The 24,603-nt window shown below is 46.1% G+C and overlaps 1 protein-coding gene and 1 pseudogene across 2 annotated transcripts in view; one reads left to right on the top strand and one right to left on the bottom strand.

The window, feature by feature from the left end:
- Window positions 1-24,603, top strand: part of Asic2 (acid sensing ion channel subunit 2) — a 1,067,336-nt gene that overhangs the window by 896,091 nt on the left and 146,642 nt on the right. The gene's annotated exons all lie outside the window — the stretch shown is intronic.
- LOC142859551 (large ribosomal subunit protein eL6 pseudogene) lies at window positions 1,304-3,309 on the bottom strand (annotated as a pseudogene).

Genomic DNA, 24,603 nt, shown 5'->3' on the forward strand with positions numbered 1-24,603 from the left:
GAGTCCATCATGAAGGAAGCCAGGGCAAGAGCTCGGGAGGCAGGGACTGAAGCTGGGGCCATGGAGAAACGCTGCTTGCTGGCTTGTTCTCCATGGCTTGCTCAACCTGCTTTCTTACAGAACCCAGGACCCCCTATCCAGGGGTGACATAACCCAGAGTGAACTGGGCCTTCCCACATCAGTCCTTGAGGAAAATGCACCCCAGACACGTCCACCAGCCAGTCTAATGGAGGCAATCTCTCAACTGATGTTTGCTCTTCTGACGTGACTCTAGTTTGTGTCAAGTTGATAAAAAAACTAATTCACACGTGAGTCCTTGGGGGATTATAGCAAGAGAACCTGGAACTACTGATGTAGTTCAGTGGTAGTACATCTGCTTCGTGTGCTGGACCCTGTTTTCAATCCCCAGCTCTTAAAGAATGGGGGTAGGGATGAGAGCAGCTATGTAGGCATACACAATGCTCCGGACACATGATGCATTCCAGAGGAGCCCTCACCAGAACCTAAACCGTACTGCTTGGACCTCCTCTCTCCAGAGCCATGGCCCGAAACAAGCGTCTTTTCTCTAGAAAGGAAACTGCTTCTGGTCTTTTATTAAGGAACAGCTGAGAAAACCCTTCCACACTTAAGTGTTACTGAAGTCTTCAATGTCCTTACTGAGTCTTAGTCTGCATTTTGTATAGGTTATGGAGAGAGGTGTTGACAGCATGCACTGTAGTTGTGGGTGGTGTAGTTCTCCTCTTGGTGCTCACAGTTTTCATCTCATGCCTTCTGAAGTGCAGCCCCTCTCTTCATTACGTGCTTTTGATGTCACCGGGGAATTCACTTCTGAGTCCCTAACAATGCCCCCTTGCTTTAAAAACTCCGTCGAGTATTCATAGAGCTACTCCGGCGTTCTTTTTGTGGGAGTCAGCATGCTTTGCCCTTTTCCATCCCTCAGCTTTAATCTTTGTCTTCTGTTACTTTGTTTTTAATGTAGCCACTGTATACTTAGATTTGTGGTGAGAAATTAAAACAGCAATTTGTGAAGGTAAATTCCATTTGCTAGAGCAAAATGGATCGCTTGTAGCCCCGGAGCTAAGGGACAGCTTTGATCTTTGGCAAAATTTACAAGTCCACAGCTTTCTGCTCATCCTCGGTTGCTCCATAATCCCCGATTCCTCGTCTCCCATGTGGAAGAGTTCACTTTAGCTGGGTTGGGCTCCTGATGCTTCTTGAAGTGAATATCAGTGAGGTTTCTGGGGGGGTTTATGTTTCTGAGACCAGTTTTGAGAGATGTCTGGTGTGTTACACACAGAGGAACTCAGCTGAGGGAACAAGGCATCAAGAAGACCACTGTCTTGCCCTGTGGCACCCAGTGAAGATGACCAGCGTGAACCTGGGGTGATGCTGATGTGAAAACCTCATGCAAGCTGACTGCGGGAGGGGCATTTGTTGCTTTGTTTGTCGTGGCTCAGCAGCAGCTTCCAGGGAATGTCTTTGATAGAATAATATCTAGGCACTTTGCAAAACGCCACCACCTAAGAACCCTCATTCTGTCACCACCAGCCGGTTCCGTGACAGTGTCAAGAACATTCTTAACCGTGAACTTGGCAGCTGAGTGCTTCCTCTTGTCCAGATCCCTCTGGAATACATGGCAGATGTGCAGCACCTGTCTGTTCCCCTAACCAGGGTCCCCTGCAGCAGGGTCTTGGCTGCAGTGCCGTTTCCTCTCTTTTGGCTTCTTAACCTTAGAGTTGCCCTCCTCGGTGGTGCCTACCACACTGGCACCAGCCTTCCTGGCTTCCTTCTTTGTATTCAGTTTCTCTTCCTTTTCACCAGCCACCTTGCAGATGGGGAAGCCAAATCTTCATTTTTAAAGTCGTGCTTCTTGTGGACAGCACATAGTTGGGTCTTGTTCTTGTCACGTGATCTAATACTCTGTGCCTTTAACTTGAGTGTTAAGACCATTTCTTAAAAATTGAGTGTAATTACTGGTGTGTTGGTTTAAATCCACCAGTTGATGTATTTTTCCCATTTGACTTTTGTTCTCTATTCCATTTACTCTTCTTGCTTTATTTTAGGTGTTCTAGTTATATATTTATTTATTGACTTTGTTTTGTTTTTATTTTTTAAAACAATGTATCACTATTTATCCCACACTGGCTTTGAATTTGTAATTCTCTCACCCCAGATGCTAGAATTACTGATGTGTACTATCAGGTCCAGATAATTTACTGATTTTCATTTTTTCATTCTATCTCCTTTTGGTGCGTTGTGTGTATATGTGTGTGTGTGTGTATCTGTCTGTGTGTGTGTTAATGTGTGTGTATATCTGTCTCTTTCTCTCTGTGGGTGTCTCTGTGTTTGTGTCACTGTGTGGGTATGTCTGTCTGTCTTACTCTGTGTATGTGTTCATATGTGTGTGTATCTGTGTGTGCGTATAAATATGCATGCAGGTGTGTGCCCAAGCACACATAGAGGCCAGAATTTGATGCACGTGTCTTTCACTTTACTTTGTGAGATAGAATCTCTCACTGACCCTGAGGCTCTCTGATTCAGCTGGACTGACTTGTCAATGAGTCCCAGAACCCTTTTGTCCCCACCTCCCCAGTGCCGAGATGCCTGCCACCACATCTACCCACTCTAGATGAGTTCTAGGGATTAACAGTCTATCCTCACGTTCATACACCAAGCACCTTACAAAGTAAGCCATCTCCCCATCCCTCTTTGTTGGTTTCTTAATGCTAGCTCTTTGCTTTCTGTCTTTAGGAGTTGCTCTAGAACTGAGTTTCTTAGTCCTGGTGCTAGCTAGTAATTCCCCCCCCCCTTGGGGAACTGTCCTGTGCAACTTACAGTATTGAACAACAACCCTGCTCCTCCTACCAAATGCCAGCATCACTCCTCCCCTCGTTGTGATGAATGTCCTTAGAACCATGGATGGAAGACTTGTTTTGTTTTGCAGTGTTGAGGACTAAACCCAGGTCCCTGTGCATGCTAGCAAGCATTCTGCCACAGATGCAGGCCTTACCGATTTATTATATTATATTCAAACAGATATAGCACATGGTGTATACAGTAGTGTTCAGTCGTTTGACACTGTGATATAATGTCATCTAAGAGCATTCCTCTCATACTATTCTGGGATACAGTATATCTGGGCAGTGGGAGACACTTCCTATACCCATGTGCATACCAGCAACAGTGGGAGATAGGGAGAGAGGAGAGATGCAGTAGTGCATGGAGCTGGGAGGGCAAAGCTGTGAGAGGAAGCTTAGAAGGCATAGAAGGTTGATTTGGCTGCACCTTAGCCTTCCGCAATATCACCATCATGCGTATGACCTCTCCATAACCCCCACCACACATTCTTGTTTGTGCTTCTTGAACATAACCGCTTAAAGAGATTTTGAGAATAAGAAAAAAAAAGTCTATCTGCTCGTGTACTCTTTATATAACTTCAAGTTTCCATCTGCTATCAATAAATTTTCTGCTTAAGGGATTTATTTTAACATTTCATAAGGGAGCTGTCTGGGGATGATGACTTCTATCATTTGAAGGTTCGCCTTTGTTTTCTGCAATCTGCTCAGGAGGCAGAGGATGCTGGGCTCACAGTCGCTTCCTTTCGGCACGTTAAGGCTGCTGCTCGGCTGTCTCAGGACAGGTGTCATCTCTAAGGAGTGGCTTTCATGTTTGTCTTTGTTCTGCCGCTCGCCTCCCTTCTTCTGCCACTCGGCTGACATGAGTGTTTGGTCACTTGATGCTGTTCCGCCACTCACCGCATCATTCCTGTCTCCTGCCCTCGAGGTCGCTGACCTCCCTGCCTCTTTTCCTCGGAGCCACTGATAATTGCATCCGCTTTCTTGTCCAGGGTATTTTTCCATCTCTAAAAGGTTTCCTTGAGTCTGTTTGTTTATTTATTTATTTGGCTCTGTCTCTATCGTGTTGACGCTTTATTCTAACTTCCTAAATAACTACTTTGCAAGAGCTGCTTTAATAATCCTATCTGCTGATCAGATAATGTATTTTATGTTTGAGTCTCTTTCTACTGATGGATTTTTCTCCTCATGCTGGGTCATAGGTCTTGATTTCTTTTGCATGCCTAATAATTTTTGTTTGGAGTTCAGGGATTGTGTGAATTTTCCAGTGGGCAGTAAGGTTACTTAGAAACAAGCTTGCTGCCTTCCAGGACTAGTATGCAGGCCAAACTTCGACCTCGTTCTGTTTCTGTAGAAGCAGTGGGCGAGCTGAGTACCGTGGCCAGCCACACCTGTTCATTTGCATATGGCCGGTAGGTCCTTTGGGGTAGTACAGCTATTTACTAAGCTGGGATGGAAACCATGTGATGAAACCTAAAATGTCCACTACCTGGCTCTTCATAGACAATGATTCTTAGCCCCTGCCTGAGATGACCACCTTTTAAGTTTTGCCAGGTGTCCCAGAACAGCCCTTGCCTCTGGCAAGCTTGTTTCCACCATTGAAACAATATCTCTCTGAGGATACCTGGACTCCGTCTCACCACACTAGCCCACAATGGCAGACAGCAACACACAGGGCTTCCAGCCCCCGTGACCTCCAGGGAATTGTCCTACCCACAATGACCTCAGACACATGTCTGACCAGAGCCTCCCACTATAATCAAAGAGAGATCTCCAAATACAGACACAAGCTCTCTCTCTCCTCTCCCTCCCCCTCTTCCTCTTGACCTCTTCCTCTCTCCTTTCCCTCTCTCCAATATTTTGGCCATGTTGAGCATTTGCTTCATTCTCTCAACTCCAGTCTATTACTGGTCTCTGTCGGGCTTCCCCGCTCCTCCACTACAGCCCAGAAACTCTCTCCTGGTAGCAAGCTGGCAATCACAGGCTTGCCTTGTTTGTTTCCCCTCTTGCCACGAGCAAGATCCTGCACTACCTGTTGCCAACTATCTGAAAATAATTCTAGGCTTCTTGTATGAGTTGATCAGAGCTGGGTTTTCTGTTAGGCGCAACTAGAAACTTCCCAACTGAATCAGACACCTAGGAGGGTAAGGGACCAGCTTTGTGGAGGATATATTGTCCCTCTGAACCTTGAACAGTAGGTCCAGAAGGAGACAGACAAACAATGGCCAAGGCCTGAAAACCACCAGGCTGCTGTAAGAAGGGGCCTTCCCAAAGCTGCAGGGTCCATTTTCATGCATAACAATGGACAGCCTCACAGACAAGGCGAGCTCAGCCTGATATCCATGTATGCATCTGTTATTGCATTTTATCTTGTTGTTTTGATTTCATAAGAGACTCCAGAGGTTATACCAGAGGGTAAGAACGGAATAAAGAAACACCAGGAGTTAATTCCTCCTGAGTTCTGCAGGGAAGCCTTCAGTCTGATGATGGCCATTTCATTGGGATTATATTAAACTGGTAGTAAGTTAATTCCTGCAAACCCACACTACGTGCTGGGGTACCATCCTCTGAAGGCCAGTGTCCTCTATTTAAAATAGGATGGCCTCACTGTTGAGCTAGAGCAAACCCAGAAGGGCCACAGGTCCTGAGGTTGCTGCTTAGAATGACTGGGGCTGCATAAAGCAGCGAGAAAGTGGTAAAGGATGGGAACAGAGGGTGAGGCCTCTGGAGAGGGCTGGGGCTTTAGGTTAAGAAGGGCCAGCCCAGGCAATTTGAGACAAGTCAAAGGTCTGGATGGCTAGATGCAGGTTCTACAGTCACATCCAGAAGTCAATTATAAAGAGCACAGAGGCCCAGGGTTTGATATAGTTGGGAGCTGACAGTAAGCGTGTCAGGAAAAAAAGTTTCTTTTGGAATGAATGCATGGCTCTGGTCCTTCTGTCCCAGGTCTCCAGTGGTAGCAGGTTCGGGAATTCATCCTTTCCGGGCATGTCCTCTCACAGGCTTAGCTTTATGGATGTGTTTCAAAGAGAGGAATTTTACGACGGGTTGGTGGGAGGAGATGTCCTCCAGTGTTAACACAGCAGCTAATGAGGCATTGAGCTTGAAGCGGGACACCTTGATTCTGCTCCCATGCCATCTGGGCTACTAGATAGCCAGACGGGTTTGAGCAAGTTGCTTTAAGCTCCTGAAACAACAGTTCCTCTTCACAAGTAAAAGGTTTGACCTGGAGGCCTCCAGTGCAGTAGCTAACACCTTAACTTGGTGTCCTTCAGTGCAACAGTTGCCACACAGACATCTTACACTCGTGGGAAATCCTTACCATGGAGACATTATTATCTTAGTTTTGAGGAGACAAGTTTTGATGAAGCCAAGCTAAGACAAAGGATGGGCTCAGGTTTGCACAGCTAGCAGCTGACAGAGCCAGGAATCTTTGACCAGTCTTGACTTCTATGCCATGAGGCTACCTCTGCTTCTGACCAATGATTGTAATTGACCTATAGACATCTCTAGTATAAGTCTTGAACTTTCAGATAAGCCTCAGGAGAATACACCAGGATGTGAATGGTACCCCATTTCTGCTCTACCCAGTGCTCCATTGAGAACCGCTGATGGAAGACACAGTGACTTGGCTATAATAAGCACATTTTCATTCCGATCCAATTCATTCTGATTTTGATATAAAAGCAGACACACTATCTGTCTACAGTCTTTATCGAGTCAATAGTTTGAAATAACCTCAGCTACCTGTGGAGATCTCAATAGTTGAGGTAAATCCATTTAAAACCAGTGTCCTTTTCTCTAAAACTAAGGACCCTCAAATTAAGCATTCTTTTCATGCATCGGTAATTCCTGAGTCTGGCTATTAATTATCGAAATGTTAAAGGTCTTTTATGTTTATGATACGAGCCTGCGTTCTGCAGACTCATAATGAATTGTAATTTTTTTCATTACCGCCCTTCATATTCATTGTTTGCACACGATTATATCTTAGTTGATAATTTATATAACATTTAGAAGTAATAAAACTGTTTTTCATTAAAGCCACTCTGTGCTTCCAACTTTTCACTAAGGTTAATAAAAAAAATACTGTTTAGCAAAGGGGAGAAAAATCAAGGCCCACTTCCTGACAGCCAGTCAATTTGAGAACTTACTGTGGAAGGCCAAGGGATATGCACCTCCCGACTTCACTTTGCCTATGGCCAATACCATCAGTCATGCGGCCTTGAATGTGTTGGCTTCACCTGCCTTGTTTCCTTTCTCCGCAAAGTAGGGTTGGAGGAAGGAACAGATACCTGGTATTAATGCGTGTGCTGAACTGTGGAACAAATGAACCTCGTGAATCAAATAAGGACGCCACTCTTCTTTAACAAAAAGTCAACAGGAAGCTGTCACTGAGATAAAGATTATGCTCCAAAGCCTGTGAATTCAGAAGAGAATGGATTTATTGCTCCTCGGAATGGTAGCCTATCATTGTGCCCCTCATTCACACCGCGAAGCCTGAAAACCCTGAAACTCCCCCATTTAAATACAATAGCTCTGGGGGAAAAATGGCAGGTATCTCTGGGAGATAATTTCAAAATTGCCACCGTTTCCTCTGTTGCTGTCTATATTGATATCATCTTGTCCATTATGATACCGAGAGAGGCTGTCTGAATCTCAAACATGGACTCGGCGCAGGCAGGGAAGACGGGGAAGTACCAGAAAAGAACAAATTGAAATTATAATCAGCTAATTATATCCCCTCTTAATTGAGACACCGATTTTCTTGACAGTAGATCAACCCAGCCTGGCATCTCCTGCCAGCCAAGAGCTGGGAAAGTTTCTGGTCGTGAAACAACAATAGTAACAATAGAGACAAACAGCTCTCAGATAGACTTCAGCATCCACATTCTTTCCACTCCTTCCTTCTTTTGGTCCTTTATCAGAACACTGTGAGGTAAGCCAGAGACTCAGTGGCAGGGAGGGGCTGGCAGATGCCCAAGGGATGCTCTTGGCTTCATCCCTGACTCCTCTGTCTCGCACAGCCTGCCTCCCTCCTGCCAGCGCCTCCCTTCACCACCTGTACTGACTGCTTCTCCTCTCGGCCTCATTGCCTCCGTTGCTAACCTTCAAACTGTCCTTCTCTTCCTGCCTTTTTGACCTACAGCTCTGTTTTCTCCAGCATAGTCACACTGCCATCCTCTCAAAACAAACTCAGACCCAACCCTCTCTCACTTCCCCGCTTAGAAGTCTCAGTTTCCCGTCTTGTTTGGATCAAGCACCGGAATTGTTAACAGCTTCTACCCAATCTGGCTGTCGCCACCGTCACCTTGTGGTCTCAGCTCCTGCCACAGACCCATCACTCTGCATCAGCCAAGTGCACACTGGGGCTTCAGCAGCAGCACCAGGAAGAAGGGGAAAACCACGGTTCTCATCAGAGGGTCCCTGTCGTAGGTTTCCCTTGTTGCTGTGAACACTGACCAAAATCAACTTGGGGAGGAAAGGGTTTGTTTGGCTTATAGGTTACAGTCCCTCATCAAGGGAAGCCAAAATTGGGGCTCAAACCAGGAACCTGGTGACCTGCTCCAGTAATGCCAACAGGCCAATCTGACAAAGGCAATTCCTCCATTTAGGTTCCCTCTTCCCAGGCAACTCTTGTTTATACCAAGTTGATAAAAACTTGCAAAGTTCCCAAATAACTGTGTCCTACTTTTTGAGTTTTTAAATACAAGCTTTCCTTACAAATCAGCAAGTCCCCTTCCCCACTCTTCCCCACCTCTATGCCCCCAAAAAACTGCAGAGGAACTGGCTGACTCCTGGCTTCAAGGATGGGGGTGATGACAACGACAATGATGAGGGTAAAAAGTACAGGATGAAGACTTCAAATGAAAGAGATTCCCTTCACTCATATCGTCAGCCAGCCATGGTGGGCGCTGCTCGCCAAGACAGCGACCAGATCACACTGAGAACTGAGCATACAGGATAAGGGAGAGCAGAGCAGGCACACAGGGTTCCTCCTGCCTCCAGGATGGACCACACTCCCTCCCTTCCTGGTCATTCATGTGTGGCCCCCACTCTTTTCCTGGAATGAAATGCATCTCTAAAAAGATGTGTACCTCTTCAGAGAGGCTGGATGCACTCCCGAGGGTGTTGTGTTTGGGGGTACGTGTGTCTGGTCACCCTCTTATAGAAGGTTGTTCAGGGAAGAGACTGTTGTCCAAGATGCAGAGTAGAGTGTAGGACTCATGGACAGAAGGACCACCAAGCCCCGAGACAGGAAAGCACTTCTCAGCCAGCACCAAAGGCAGGGTCAGAAATGAAAGTCACAGTGAGCATAGGACAGAGTAAATTGGGTGACTAGAAGTTTCCAGGGGGACAGGGTAATACACCCAGAGCTTGCAGTGAAGTTGTTATTACACCGAAGTCAAACTGCTGTGTTCAGAGTTAATAAAATACTCATCGTGCAAGCATGAGGACCTGTGTTCAAATCTCCAGCAGTCACATAAAAAGACAAGCATAACAGAGTGTGCTTGCAATCCCAGACCTAAGGAGATGGACACAGGAGGGTTCCTGAGGCTGGCTGGCTGGCCAGCCTCACTAAATCTGTAATCTCTACATTCAGTAAGATACTGTTTCTAAGACAGTAAAGTAGAAGCTGGGTGTGGTGGCACACACCTCTAATCCTAGCACTCAGGAAGCAAAGAAAGGCAGATCTCCTTGAGTTCAAGGCCAGCCTGAACTACCTAGCGAGGTCCAGGCTAGCCAGAGCTATAAATACTATCTCAAAGAAAAGATGGTGAGGAGGGAGGAAGACAATTAACTTCTAGTTTCCATACATGTACACACACACACACATACATGTACACACATACACACACACATGCATGCATACACATTTAACAAATCAGCATGATTACAAACCAGTATACCCATGATGCAAGTTAAAACGTGAAGGCTGTTGAGGAAGAGGAGTTAATTCTACCACCACTGGTCCTGAACACACCTTGGGCTCTGCTCCACTTCCTATTAGCTATGTACAGCATTTTATATGGGACCCGCAGACCTTCATGGTCCAAGTTTCTTTCCCTGTAAAACAGAAGTTATCCCGAAATCTACTTCTGTCATGAGGTAAAGATACAATACACACACACACACACACACACACACACACACACACACACACACACAATCAGTTCCCTTCCACTGCAGAAGGACTCAGAAAAGGCTTTCTAAAAGCAGGGGACATTTAAGAGGTTCTGAAGGATGGAGGCGAGCTTGCCAGGTAGAGTGGGATGCATTTTAAGGATAATATTGTGATTTCTGCCCAACTTTTCAGGAACCCATATGCCCACTGACTGACAGTAATGTTACAAAGCCAGACGTGTCTGTGTTCTTTTTCTAGCTCTCTTTTTATTTATTTATTCCTAATGTAATGGTTACTGCATGGTACTTACAAAATGTCCTCTGACTGCCGGTAATAAAGGCGCCAAAAATATCAAAGAGGGAAGTAGATGTGCCAGGAAACTGAAAGAAAGGCAGGGGCTGGGTTCCTTCCACTTGAATGGAGTGAAGACTTGCAGGTAGGAGAAAGCATGTTGAATGTAGAGGGATGCAACATGCCAGAGGCACACCTATACCCTGCCAAGGGTAGAAACGGTTTGGTCTTATTTCTGTGTTATTCCGGTGTCTAGAACAGAGCTCGGTGAATATTAGATGTTCAATTAACATCTGTTATGGAATAGCAAAGTATTCATCTTTACCGGTTATTGTGCCTCATTACCCCTGAAGACTCTGATATCATCCAGCACTTCACGATCTCCCATTATATAGCACAGCCAATGTGTCTGTCTCCCCATCTGGAGTGAAGGATCTTCTCTTTAATTTGTTTGTATTACAATCTTGCTTTGTAATTCAAGATGGTCTTAAAAATACAATTCTCCTGCCTTAAATTTTAAAAAAATATGTATCATATACATTTTTGGAAATGTATATACATCAGAGGATACATTAACATAAGTATTGCTTCAGATACTCTGTGTGTGTGTAACACTTAAAATCTACTCTCAGAAGTTTTAAAGAATACAACAAATTGTTACTAAATATAAAATAGGGATTCTCCACCTTGGGTCCATGGACACATTTTACGGGAAGCCAGGAGTCTCTTGACTTATACAGACTATAATAACAAAGTGTGTTCATGTATGTATCCACAAACACAGGCACACACACATGAATGAGTTCCTAGGTTTGTTTTTCTGGAGAGAAGGTTCCTAGCTTTGAGGATATCACAACCACAGCAAGGCCAGGAATAGACAGCTTGCAGAAGTCTGTCCTTCCATCCTTGCACAGTGTCTGGTCCACTGTCAGATTCACAACATCTCCATTGAGAGAGAAAAACACTAAGCAGAGGCATCTGCCATGGTCCCCACCACTAACAGATCTCCAGACACCAACTGCTCTGACGAATAGCCTCCTCCTCCCCAACCCAGTGGAGAGATTCTGGACCTGAGAGCCAGGCATGCAAGTAGAGAGTTTCCTTCTTTCTCATCACATACCAGGATGTCAATCAATGAGATGTCAATCGTATCTCAGCAAGTCGGAAGCTCATCATGAATCCTAACTTCCTCTTTATGACTGAAGCCAGGGCCCCAGCTTCATCTCACTCTCCTGGCTTGACTTTGATTTGTTGAGCAGGCCATTCTTTGATTTGATGGCAGCCTTCCTGTATAGGACCATTTTTCCCTGCTCCCTTTGCCCAAAGCCACATACATCTAAATCTCTTGACCACATCCCTCAGTGTGTTCATTTTCCTCCTTTCCTACTTCCTTTGCTCATGCCCTTATTTTGTAAGTCCCACGTTAACATGGCCTGGGGAGGAAGGGTACCTAAAGATGGAAACATGACCCACCAGATCCCCCTTAGTGTGTGATGCATCAGATACTTTAGGCAGGTCAAAGGGCAGCGGGGCATAGGAAATCCCTTTACAAACTGGAGCCTCTCTTTGCCACTCCAACTTAAGCAGCTACTACAAAGAGTGCCTCTACCCCAAGCTGAGCTCCATCACTGTTCTGGAGAAATGTTAGGGGAAGCAAAGTGTCCATTAGCAGGCATTCCACTCATGAAGAACTCAGTGAGTTTCAGGGCTGGCCCCATCAGACGTAAGGCTCTGGACATGATATCGACCTGCCTGCTCCAGCTTCCATTAACGATGGCAGTGATCCTTGCTGGGCACATGCTCACTCCTGCCTGTCAATCATTCTTCAGAGCTCCAGATAGGAAACAGTCAGAGGCCTCTAGTGGGAGCAGCATTAGGTCATGGGAAGATTGTCAAGGCTGTGTGTCTCGCTTATGAGATTTAAGATATTTTCTCATCTGCCTATGTCCCTGAACTGTCATGAAAATGAAATGAGATCATCGGCTCACAGGCATTCAAAGTGTTTTTATTGAGTGCCTACTGTGTAGTAGGTTCTGGAGGTACAAAAGGAAATATACTCCCTGCACTCAAAGTACTTGCGGCAGAATAGGGAAGACAGATAAGTGATGGGTCTCGATGTAGCAGGGAAAGCCAACAGGAGGCCTTTTCCCCAGTCTACCTACCAGGGAAAGAACTAGGGTCTGAAGGGTGAATGCATGTTAGCTAGACAAGGGAAGACACGGTGTGTTCCAGGAAAGGAGCCCATCTATGCAAAGGCCAAGGGCTACAGTGATGCATCTTTCTTGGAATTCTAGATTGTAGTTGAAGAGGCAGAGAGAGGCAAATGGAAAGGGAGTAAGAACTGGGCCATGAAAGCTGTGACAGATGGGCCATCCCCAGAAAGCACTGAGGAAGGTTTAGATGGGAGCATGGCCAGCTCAGACTCCTCCTAGAAAGGCCACTCCGGGTTGCAAGGCAGACACACTGCAAAAGCAAGCCTGGAAACACCAGGACTGAGAGGGAGCCAAGGGCAGTATCTAGAGAAGATGGGGACAATGACAAGAAGGAAGAGGAGCAAAGGGACCCACAGATACAGATGCATGGGAGACAGCAAGGCTCTGGTCTGATGGATGGATGGCAAAGGCTGTGCTCACTGAGAAGTGGACTCTCTAACACCAAAGCTTATCAACAGGCCAGGATCACTTCACCTGCTCCAAGGTCCACAGCTCTTCACATGCTGGGCTGAGGGGGGGAACAGGCCTTGTCTCCCCCCCTTTTATGAATTCTTAATCTTTCTCTGTAGATTTTAAAAGGCAAACAACTAAATACTAGTAAAGTGGAAGGAAATGCTTTAAAACTGAAGTGATAGGAACTCAGAGTGATCTTTGGACACTGGAAGACATGAGGTCCTATGGGATTTGCCTTTTGGAAACAGTCAAGAAATCCCCCCTAAAGAGACAGATTGAGCCATGGGTGGCAACACATGCCCTTTGCACTCAGAAGGCTGAAGCAGGAGAACTGATGGGAGGTTAAGACCAGCATGGGGTGAATAGTGAAAGCCTGTCTAAATGGGGGTGTTGGGGAGGTGACTCAGCAAGTTAAGAGTCTGAGTTGAGAGATCCCCAGCACCCATGTGAAAAGCAAGGCACGGTGGCATGTGCTTATGTTCCTAGCACAGGAGGAGGAGAGTCTTAGTCAGTGAGCTCTGGGCTCTGATAAAAGAAAAGAAGAAAGAAAAAAGAAAGAAAGAAGGAAGGGAAAGAGAGAGAGGGAGGGAGGGAGGAAAGAAGGAAGGAAGGAAGGAAGGAAGGAAGGAAGGAAGGAAGGAAGGAAGGAAGGAAGGAAGAAAAAGATTAGTTGGAAAATGATTGAAGGAGACCACATACACACACACACACACACACACACACACACCACAAAACCGAAAGATAAGAAGAAAAACATTTCAGACCACGCCAGACTTGAAATTGAAAACTATACAAAAACATCAATGTCAAAGAGAAAATTTTGCAAGAAAAATGCCTAATCAGTAGAGATTTAATGGGCCACTTTAGCAGTGCAAGAAGAAGTGTTGATATTCCATGTTGGCTATTTTATAATCACCAGAGTACTTAGCTTCATGTAAGCCATCTCGTACTCATTAAAAGTAAGGGTAATTTTATTCATTGGAAAGAATGTCCCAATTTATAGCATTGTAATTGCTTGGGGTTATCCATTTTGATAGAGAAAGCTCCATATTTGGCAGAGGTCAGGGATGACCAGATGGGAGACTCAGCTATTGTGCCCAAGACCTCAGGGTCAGTATGACATTTGGGGTCTATTTCAGCTAAACATGGCTGGGTTATGCTGTGGTAATAGACACCTGTCTTAATTTGCTTTAAAACACTGTACCAGAATACCATAGACTGGATTAATTAGTAATAAACACAGACCTCTTTGACTAATAGTTCACAGACCTCTTTGACTAATAGTTTTAGAATCCAGGATCAAGCACCAACAGATGACCTAGGGACTTTGTGCTTCATCATCCCATGGTGGAAGGTCAAAGGACAAGAGAGAGGAAAGAGGAAATGTAATAATAAACCAGAGAGAGAGAGAGAGAGAGAACTGAGAGCATCAGTCCATCCATGAGGGAGGACCCTTTGTGACTTAAACCCTTTGCATTAAGTTTTAAGGGGGTTAAGCTTCTGTTTTCATTTGAATATGAATTAGGTGTCCCCATCAAGTGATACTGTTTTAGAAAGTAATGGATCCAGAGCCTTCCTGAAGAAAGATCATTAGGGGTGGGCCTTGCAGTTTATAAACTGGCCTCACTTTCTGTCTATACCCTACTTCCTCCATGTGGACACAGTATGACCAGCTGCTTGCTGTTTCCTGACAGCTCAGAGATGTGCAAAGTGAGATGTGGGGAGTAGAGGCCTTCACCCCCAGCAAAGGTAGAGCACAGAACTAGAGAGATGGCTCCATAGAGAATGTGATTGCTTGACAAGCTCAGGAACCTGGGCTTGGCTCCATAGCACCCATGTGAAAAGCTGGATTCGACAGAATCAGTCTGTGTAAACCTTGCTTTGGGGATGGAGACAAGCAGATAGATCCTGGAGGTTTACTTTGTCAAAATGAACTCCAGAGTGGGTGAAAGCCACTGCTTCAAAATGTCAAGTGGAGGATGATAAAGAATGGCACAGATGTTAACCACTGGCCTTCACATGTGCATGCACAGGTGAGCACACCTCCGTATACATACACACATGCACGCACACATTCAGGGACCTTGGCTATGGATGTGGTAGGAAGGTGTCTTTGCCATGGTCTCGGAAGATCTTACTGCAGCAAATGCCCACGCTCTGTTCCTCTGCCCCCAGCAGTCCTTGGGCCCCCTCCTTGTGTTTCATCAGGAAACACAGGGCTTCCTGGTACACATGGAAAGGAACTGCTCAGACATCTGGATGACTGCCTCAGTGATGAGCGCACGGCAGAGGAGGGAGGACTATACTGTGGCAATAACGTAGGGAGGACTGTGGGCTCCTCTCCTTCCGGCTGTATTTCAGAGCTGTCCTAGAGGACTCGGGGTTGGTTGCTTTTTCCCATTCATCCCTTCCACTTCCTCTGACCTTGCATTGCCCATCTCCCAGTCAAATAGTTAATGATCTGTTTTAAAAATGACAGTGGGAAACCGTTTCCCACCCGAAGGGATGTTAGAGGTGACTCTTTTTCTAACATAAGTCATCACTGATGGGTTTCTGAGATCTAAACTTCCGAGCGCTGAAACTTTCTGAGTCAGAGTTCTGCCCTTTAGATTGCCCTGCTGGGCATTGCGCTGTAAAGAATTTTCATGCGGATAGAACTGGAAAGAAAATAGATCTCTGCGGATGACTTAAATGTACTGATTCCTTTGGAGGGGCTCCTGCCTTTCCATGCAATGACCAGGCTGGTTTCCAGCATGGCCGGGATACAGTGCCTGTTATCGGATCCACCTGATTAGCTTCCAGAAAGCTCTCCCTCCTCTGTTTTATTTATAGGCCAGGACACAGCTCATCCAGAAGGGTCCTGGGTTGTTTGTGGTCAAGAAGGGCACAGAGAGGTCTAGTGAGAGCTGTAGAAAATGCTATTATTCATGTCATTACAGTGGGGTCTGGATGACGGTTATGGCTACCCAAGGAAGCAGCAGGACAGGAAAGGTATTCTGGGACCAGGAGAGGGTGAGAAAAGGCAGAACAGACATCCTTCCAAGAAACTCCTCTGCTGTGAAGGAGAAAACTTCAAACCACCCAGGAGGGCCCCACAACCTCCAGGCTCTCTGAGGCCACCCTTTAGTTCAAAGATCACAAGGCAAACCAGAGTCCCCAGTGTACCTCCAGGTGGCATTTTGGAAAGAGGAGCGATTTGAGAGCAGACAAATGGATCTGAAGCCTCCCTCTCCTTATTTGCTGGGTTATGTTGGGTATATTACATAACCTTTTTGAGCTCCCACCTTCTCATCTGTGAGCATAAGAGCTGACGTTTTGTGAGGCTTTAAGTGGAAGGTGCTGAGCTAAGTGGTTTGCTAGCTTTAACTGAGTACATTGTCACAGCATATCACAGCGTATAGTCCAGCATCTTTCCCCATTTCATCATTTTGACCAACATCCCCATGCTCCAGGGGAAGGAGCTAGAAGAGAAGACATAACCCAGGGTGGATATCCATTTGAGCCCAGGTAGAGAAAGGATGTGGGTATTCCTAGCAGCAATGGAGGAGGTCGTCCTGACTTTGGCAAATATAACTGTCGCTTCTTATGCTCCTGGCACACTGTCCACTGTCCATGCTAGCTAAACTGCAAGTCTTTCAAGGCTGGAGACTTTGTTCTTATCTCTGCACCTTCAAGACTTTCTGCAATACCTGGCATGTGTCTGGTGCTCAAAGATGAATAGGTGAATGGGTATATGAGCACACTTGGTAAGCAATGTCTAAGGCCTCTGCTGTCTCTAGAATTCTAGCTCACCGTCCATGTGACTCTGAATAAGCCATGTCCTTTCACTCATCCCTGGTTTCCTGTTCTGTAGAAAAACAATGGCATTAGAGTGGATGATGTCTAAAGAGTCTCAAAGAATGGTACTTTTTGTTTTATTAGTTCTCTGAGAATCTCATACAATGTATTTTTAGTATATGCATGCTTTTCTCCCAACTCTTCTCAGATCAACCCCCTTCCCTAACCACCAAGCGTTGCTTCGTTTTTGTTTGTTTTTAATTCTTCAAGTCCAATTTGTGCTCCCCATAATCTCTTGAGTCTGTTGTCATCCAACGAAGCATGATCAGCCTAGCATGACCTACATCCTTAAAGAGAACTGACCTTCCCTCTTTCAGCTATCAAATGCCAACAATTTCTCAAGTAGGGGTGGGACTTAGTGCCCACCTTCCCTCACCATGCTGAGATGTTGTCTAGCTTGAATTTGTGCAGGTCTTGTGCATGTTATCACGACCAATATGAATTCAAATGTGCAACTGTCCTATTATATTTAGAAAACATTGTTTCCCTGGAATAATTCACCACCTCTAGTTCTTAGTCTTTCCACCCACTCTTCAGCAATGATCCCTGGACCTTGGGGGATGAACTGTAATATAGATATCCCACTTAGGGCTCATCAGTCCACAATCCCTCTCTTTGCCTTAACCAGTCGTGGGTCTCTGTGTTGATTTCTATCTACTTCAAATGAAAGTTACTATCATGCGGGTTGAGAGATGCACTAATCTATGGGTATAAGAATATGTTATTAGGATAGTTTAATATGGTGCTCATTTAGCAAAATAATAGTGTCAAGTTCTGTCCTAGAGCCTATGACCTGTCTGGTCGCAGATTTTTGGCCCTGATAACAGTTCCAATTATGGATTTCGTCTTGTGGAACAGGCCTTAAAGCCAATCAGAAAGTGGTTGGTTACTCCCCTGACATCCATGCCATTTTTGCACCAATAGGCATGACAAGCCAGTTGCCAATGCAGTTCACACAGCTCACAGCTAAAGTTGATAGTGACTTTTCTCCTCCAGTAGCATGCACAGCAATTTCCAGCACCATGCAAGATAGCTAATGGAGATAAATCATTCAGTACCAACTTTATTCCTCCATAGTCTGTGACTCGAGTTGTGTCTTCAGTGATAGGGTCATCAAACTCTCGAGGATGCATAGTAGTGATAGCAACATCCTAGATGTGTGTTGGTCTCTGGGGGTTCCACTAGCCAACAACTCCAAGAGTGGCAACCAATTCCTGGTACTGGGATCTTTATTTATTAGCATAGGCTATAGATAGCCTACTAAAGTAGAGGCATTGTCACACCAATATCAGGTAACATCACTCAAAGTATTTTATATGTATATGCATTTATTTTAGGAAGCTTCTATAGTAGTAGGTTTCAAAAAGTCTTTCTTTCTTTTTTTTTTTGAGACAGGGTTTCTCTGTAGCTTTGGAGCCTGTCCTGGCACTATCTCTTGTAGATCAGGCTGGCCTTGAACTCACAGAGACCCGCCTGCCTCTGCCTCCTGAGTGCTGGGATTAAAGGTGTGCGCCACCACCACCCAGCAACTTTTTCAAAAAGTCTTTAGTTTTAGTTATTCCTCCTCTACTCTGCTTTCCCATCCCCTACTCTATTTAACCCTTCCTGCTCAATTATTCCCTTTTACCCCTTTATATAACTGTGGTCTAGCTCCCTTTCCATTAAAGTGCCCCCATCACCCCTTACTATTTTCCAGACCTCTATGGGTGTTTCAAATGTAACATACTTATATGAGATCCAAAGCTAATATCCACAGATGAGATAAAACATCATCCAAAGAGTGGCATATTTTGATACCTGCACTTGGCTAGCACGAGCAGTCTTACAGCCTGGATTTCTTCCTCTTTGATCAGCAGACAGCACGTATTTGGTCAGGACAGGTGGAAAGGGCACAGAGGATGTGAGTGACTACACAGTGCTAATGCTGCAGTGTGCACCAGACAGTACTGACTTAATTCCTACTCTGTGCATAGCCCTGCTCAGAAACGTGGAGCACTCACGGACAACTAAAGCTCTGGGAGGCACACTGAGCTTTGGGGTCTGTCTCGGGAGAGATTCAACCCTTCATGTGCTGTGTTTTCACAGACAAAAATCTAGTATCTGGGTGAAGGTGAGGGCAGTCCAAGAAGAGACGGGATTTGAAGGGACCTGGAGGGTGGGTTGTCTTTGAGCAAGCAGAGTTTGAGAATGCTTTGGATCAAAACTGCCATGGCTGAAGGCAAGAGAGATGAGTCAGTGGTGAAGACCACTTATGATTCTTGTAGAGGACCCAGGTTCAGTTCCCAGCATCCATCTAACAACTGGCTGTAAACTCCAATTCCAGAGGATCTGACGCCTCCAGGGGTGCCGAACGTGCTGCATAGACAGACAGGCAGACAAAAACTCTTGTACATGAAATAAGAATAAATAAATTTTTTTTAAAGAAAGGAAGAAATTAAGTTCGTGCCTGGGAAGTAGCTTCACTGAGCATAGCTCACAGGGTCAGTCCAGGGCACCACTGGGTAAGGCCATGAATAACAGAATACGGAGTTTATTATAGTAAACAGTAGGGAGATATAGAAAGCTTGTGAGCAAAGAGGTGACAACAGAGTGACCTTTGGAAAAATCCTTTTAGCATCATGGGCAAAATTATTTGCAGAAGAGAAAAATAAAGCCAAAGTAGGAGTTAAGGCGATGGTTCCGTTGGCAAAAGGCTTGCTATACAGCATGAGGACCTGGGCTTGAGCCTCGGTACCCCTGTGATAAACCCTGGTATAGCAGCATATACCTGTAACCCCAGTGCTGGGAAGCAAAGAGAGAAGGACCTCTGAGCCTTGCTGGTCGTTCAGTGTAGCCAAATCAGTGAGTTCCAGGTTTAGATAGAAACCCTGTGTCCACAAAGGAGGTGGAGAGTAATTGCAGAAGACATAGGACATCAATCTCTGGTCTCCACATGCACAGGCACATATATGCATGCATGTGTGCAAGCACACATATATGCTCATGAACACACACACACACACATATACCAAAGAAAGCTAAAAAAAGAAAATAGAGATGGGAACCAGGGGGATCATGTGACAAAGGTAACATGGGACATGTAGACTGTCAAGAGCTGGCCCGATACTTCATCTTCTAACAAGTTTGGATCACACGCTTAGTTGGTACACACCTACTGTGGGAAGTACCTTCACTGCACTGGCTCATGGAATCACCCTAGTGTGCCTTAGAGCCGGGCATTGCTATCCCTTCCAGCCACAGAAGACTGTGAATCTGTAATTCTGTACCTCTAGTCTGTTTACCAAATGATGCTATTTTCATCACAGAAAGTCAACATTCTGCCTCTCTTTGGAGCCTTTCAGTGGAAACAAACAAATCATTGTCGTTCCTAATGTTGTAGCTCAATTTAATGTTCTCTGATGAGTTGTAGAGACCCGTTCTGCAAAGCCAGCATCTACTGTCGCTGCTCTGCTCCCGGTACAGGGCTGTGTGTAGGGATGCTCCATTTGTTCACATCCTGGGATCCACCTGCTGCCTCTGCACTCCCTGGATTCCCACAGCCCGTTTCCTTCAGTCATTGCAGCAGGGAGACCAGGGAGGGCAGTGTTACTGGGAATGCTGTGGAAATGTGGTCTATAAGGGAGGGGAGGAGCGGCTCCAGAATGATGAAGGAGGTTGGGCCAAGCACTTGCAGCTAAGACTCGTGACTCCCCACAACACTTTGTCAGGACTGACCTTTGAAACGTGTCTCTCAACCTTCTGTCCATCATCTATGTCTGCGGAGTATTCCCGCAGCTAGACCACGCGGTTCTTGAGAGCAGAAGAGAGGGAGGGAAGTAACAGTTTCGGGTGCGCCTATTGTGCGTCAGGCCATGTGCTGGTAACTTGAAGACTGGTCGTTTGCTTGTTTATTTAATCCCTGGAACATCCCAGAAAGGAAAGGAATTATCACTCTTGTTTTCTAGATGAAGAAATTGAAGATTTGGACAATCGAGTCAGCTCAGCAAATTTTTTATATAAAAGGTTACATTGCAATACTTACCGGTTACTATTGAGATTTTCATTCAAGGCCTTGTGGCCTACAATTTGTGGTCTAGGCTGTATCCGGCAGGTGTCGTAGTTGTCTAATCTCTCAAGGTGTAGAAACAAGGAAAGGTTCCAACAGTGAGAAGCTCCTTATGGCTTCCTTTGTATCCTTGACCTTGCCGTATTTCTGCACAGTGCTTGGATAGATAGATATATGGATGAATGTCAACTTACAAAACTAGCCTGTGGGGGACATCTTCAGTGGTTAAGTCTTTAGTTGAAAAGGTAAATCTCTCATTGGTGTGTGTGTGCGTATGTGTGTGTCTGTCTGTCTGTCTGTGTGAGTGTGTGTATGTGTGTGTGTGTGTCTGTGTGTGTGAGTGAAGGATAGAACCCAGCTCGTGAATACTAGATTAGCATCCTACCACTAAGCCACATATCTAGTCCCTCCTCTATGACCTGTTACTGTCTTTGTTCCTCCTTTCCAAACATGAATGAGGTTGTAGTAGACATCTTTGCCATTCTCTCTAGCACTGGGTTTCTTACATGTGTGAAAAGGTGTTTGGCCAGAGTGACCTGGTAACCCAGAAACCTAGAAAGAACACATACACACACAATCTTTACATCAGCCAGATATTTAGAAGCCCCTGGCCAAGGCTGAGACCTCAGTTCTTTTTTGTAAGTGTTGAGACTTTTGAACCAGCTGAGTCTGCAATTTGAGCAAGTCACAGAAGGACTGTGTCCCCTTTCTCTTCCCTATATACCAGTGCCACTGAGAGTAGTAAGAACTCAGCTCCCTGTTCAGAGCGGACCAGGGTTGGTAGATGAACCTCTGATACAGGAAACACCTAGCCAGGAACCCTGAGAAATTTATATAAGGTCCCTCTGAAGGCCTTGCCTTGGGAGAGACCCAGGACAGTTACTGAAGCAAGGAATTCTTATCTGGTGGGTCATGATTCCCCAAAGGCTCAGTACCAAGACCCAGTGCCAGGAAGAGCCTGTGCCTTGAGCAAGTCCCTGCAGAGGACAGGAGGAGAAGGAAATGGTTGTGTGTGTCTGTGTGTGCAGGTAGTTTTGAAGTCAGAGAGCTTAGTGGATTCCCTCTCCCTCCAGTGACACCTTCACTTCTGCCTGAGATTGAGCCATGAAGAATTGGGTCAGTGGCTAAGGAAGTCACGCCACATCCAATTACCCCCTGCGGCTACCCCCGCAGCAGCATCAGGGGGATGACAGGAAGGAGAAACTTCAGGGACAATCTAGGAAACCAGCAATTCATCATCAGAACCCCAGAAAGGCTCGTAAGTTATGTGTCAACTGTGAGCATACAGAACAGGCTGGCCATGCATAGAGACACAGTGACAGACTTGTGTATAGCCTAATCCAGGCTGCAGAGAGTGAAGGCCTGGGTTCCAGGGTGAGGAGAAAAAAAAAACTTCAAGTGTGGCATCATGTGTGTGACGTCAGGACAAATACAAGCCTGTGGATCTTTGCTATGTGACTTTGGGCAAAATGCTCAGCCCTCCAGAAACCCCATTTTGTGACCTTAAAGCAAGGTCACATGTAGTATCTGCCTACTGCAAAGATGCAAGTAAACCACTCCCCATCTCTGCCTGGCATTTTCCCCAAAGATGTCTGCGTGGGGTGTTGTTGCTGCATCCCACTTAGCCCTGTTCTAGAACATCACCTTCTCACAGAGATCTTCCTCTAGAATGTCTAAACTGCAACTGAGAAGACTTCTCTGTCTCCACCCCCCACATTCACCTGATGTGTAAGTCTCGGGTTGTACTAGCTTTGTCTTTGATTATCTACCCCATTAGATATGAGATCCGTGTGCTTGCATTTGCTTTATTTAATGCCGAGTCTCCCATGCCTGTGATAATACTTGGGCATGAAAGGCACCTGATAAATGCCTGTTGAATGGAGGTGGAGTGGAATGAGGGAGTAGAGGAGAGACAGGGAAATCATTTGGTTTTATGTGCCTAGAAGTAAGAACACTTGACCAGGGTAAGGTCCCAGTCCTTCTTCCATCGCTGGTAGCAACTGGTATGTATATGACATCTAAGAAGTGTTGGCCACAAGAAAGGATGACATGTGAGATCTGGGAGTGGCCGGGGGCTGTGGCTGACTTTTAAAAGTACATATCAGGACGGAAAGGCCAGTCAGAGTCACTCTGCAGGAAGTGAGGCCTCTTTGTGATGAGCACCTGAGAGGCAGGTGTGGGTTCTGGAGAGCTGCATGTCTCTCTCTCTGGAGGACTACACTGTCTCTTCTGTGCCTTGGGAAGTGCCCCCATCCCAGAACTTGCTCTCAGTGGCTCTCTGTGCACTCAGAAGCCTGCCAGAGACCAACAGCCTTTGGTTTCCTCTCCATCCAAGCTCCCTCAATGGTCTCCTTGTGTCTCTACTGCCTCGCAGAACAAAGCACTCTGGGATCAGGACTCCAGGAACATGAGAGACAGCACTGGTCAGAATCCAGTGTGGGAACAAGAAGCAGCCATGATTGTTGGTGTATGAGCAACCCGTAGAAGGAAAGCTATGATTGAAAAGGTGCTGAAAAATACAAGCTGTAGTCCAGGTGACCCTCAGATCACCCACGAAAGTCGCACCAAGGACAGCAAGTGCCTGGGAGGTGCAGAGAGCAGAGATCCCTTCTAGCATCTCTTTCCACATGTCTTTAGCTACCCACAAAACAGCAGATCATCCCAGTCCAAAGGGGAGCGGTACCCAGGTCAGTCCCCAGCATCCGGAACATCAGCATGGAGACACAAGCATCTCCATAGGAAGACAGCCAGAGCACAGCAGGCTTCAGTCTACAGGGAAGGGTGTTAGGGGGCTGTGAGGGGCACGAGAGTATGACGTGTGTGTGTGTGTGTGTGTGTGACATCCTGCATGACAAGTGGACTTAAAGGTGACAACTACAGCCTTTGCCTGCTGAGGAATTGTTTCTGCCTGATGTCACATGAACAAATGGGGGACCCCCTGAGGAGGGGAGATAGCAGGGGCAAGGAGCATTATGCAGAAATGCTGTTTGGAATAAGCATCTTCTAAGCATGCCTCATTCACCCCAAGTCTCATCAGGTAGCCAACCAGCCTGCATGGACTGGCTGCAGGATTTGTTCCGCACTGGGCAGCTGTAGGGAGCTGATTGCATCCGTGTCTAACAATGATAGGCTGTGCTCAGGCTCTCCAGGAGTCCTCACAAGACTGGGCGATAGAGAACACGTGAGGAACTTTCCTTGAGAAAATGGCTGTGAGCAACATGAGCATTTCCCATTAGGCGGCCAGCAAGATCCCCCTAGAGAGCCAGCTTTGGGGATGGAGAAATAGGTGGGAGAGCCTACTAGCATTAGTGCCTGCCTACTAGCATTCACAGTTGTTGGGTTCCACCCTCACTGCAAGAAGAAAAGAGGAGAGTGGAGAAAGGAGAAAAGGAAGGGAAGGGAAGGGAAGGGAAGGGAAGGGAAGGGAAGGGAAGGGAAGGGAAGGGAAGGGAAGAGAGCAGGGGAGAGGAAGGGAGGGGAGCATGAAAACCAGCTCGGACTCCGTGGGTTGCATGATGGGAACTCTTTGTGATGCTATAGTTTTGTCATTACACAATTCTGCTCTAAGGTCCCAGTCCTTCCTAGGAGAAGTGGTGTGGTGTATCTAATGTATAGCTAAGAAATAAAATCCTGGCTCAGGGCTAGAGACTTGACTCAGCCGTTAAGAGCACTGGCTACTCTTCCAAAGACCAGGGCTTAGTTCCCAGCAACCACACTGTGGCTTACAACCACCTATAACTGTAGTTCCAGGGGCTCCCTCTTCTGGCTTCTATAGGCACAGGC

The sequence above is a fragment of the Microtus pennsylvanicus genome, chromosome 11 (assembly GCF_037038515.1).
Source record: "Microtus pennsylvanicus isolate mMicPen1 chromosome 11, mMicPen1.hap1, whole genome shotgun sequence".
Taxonomy (NCBI): Eukaryota; Metazoa; Chordata; class Mammalia; order Rodentia; family Cricetidae; genus Microtus; species Microtus pennsylvanicus.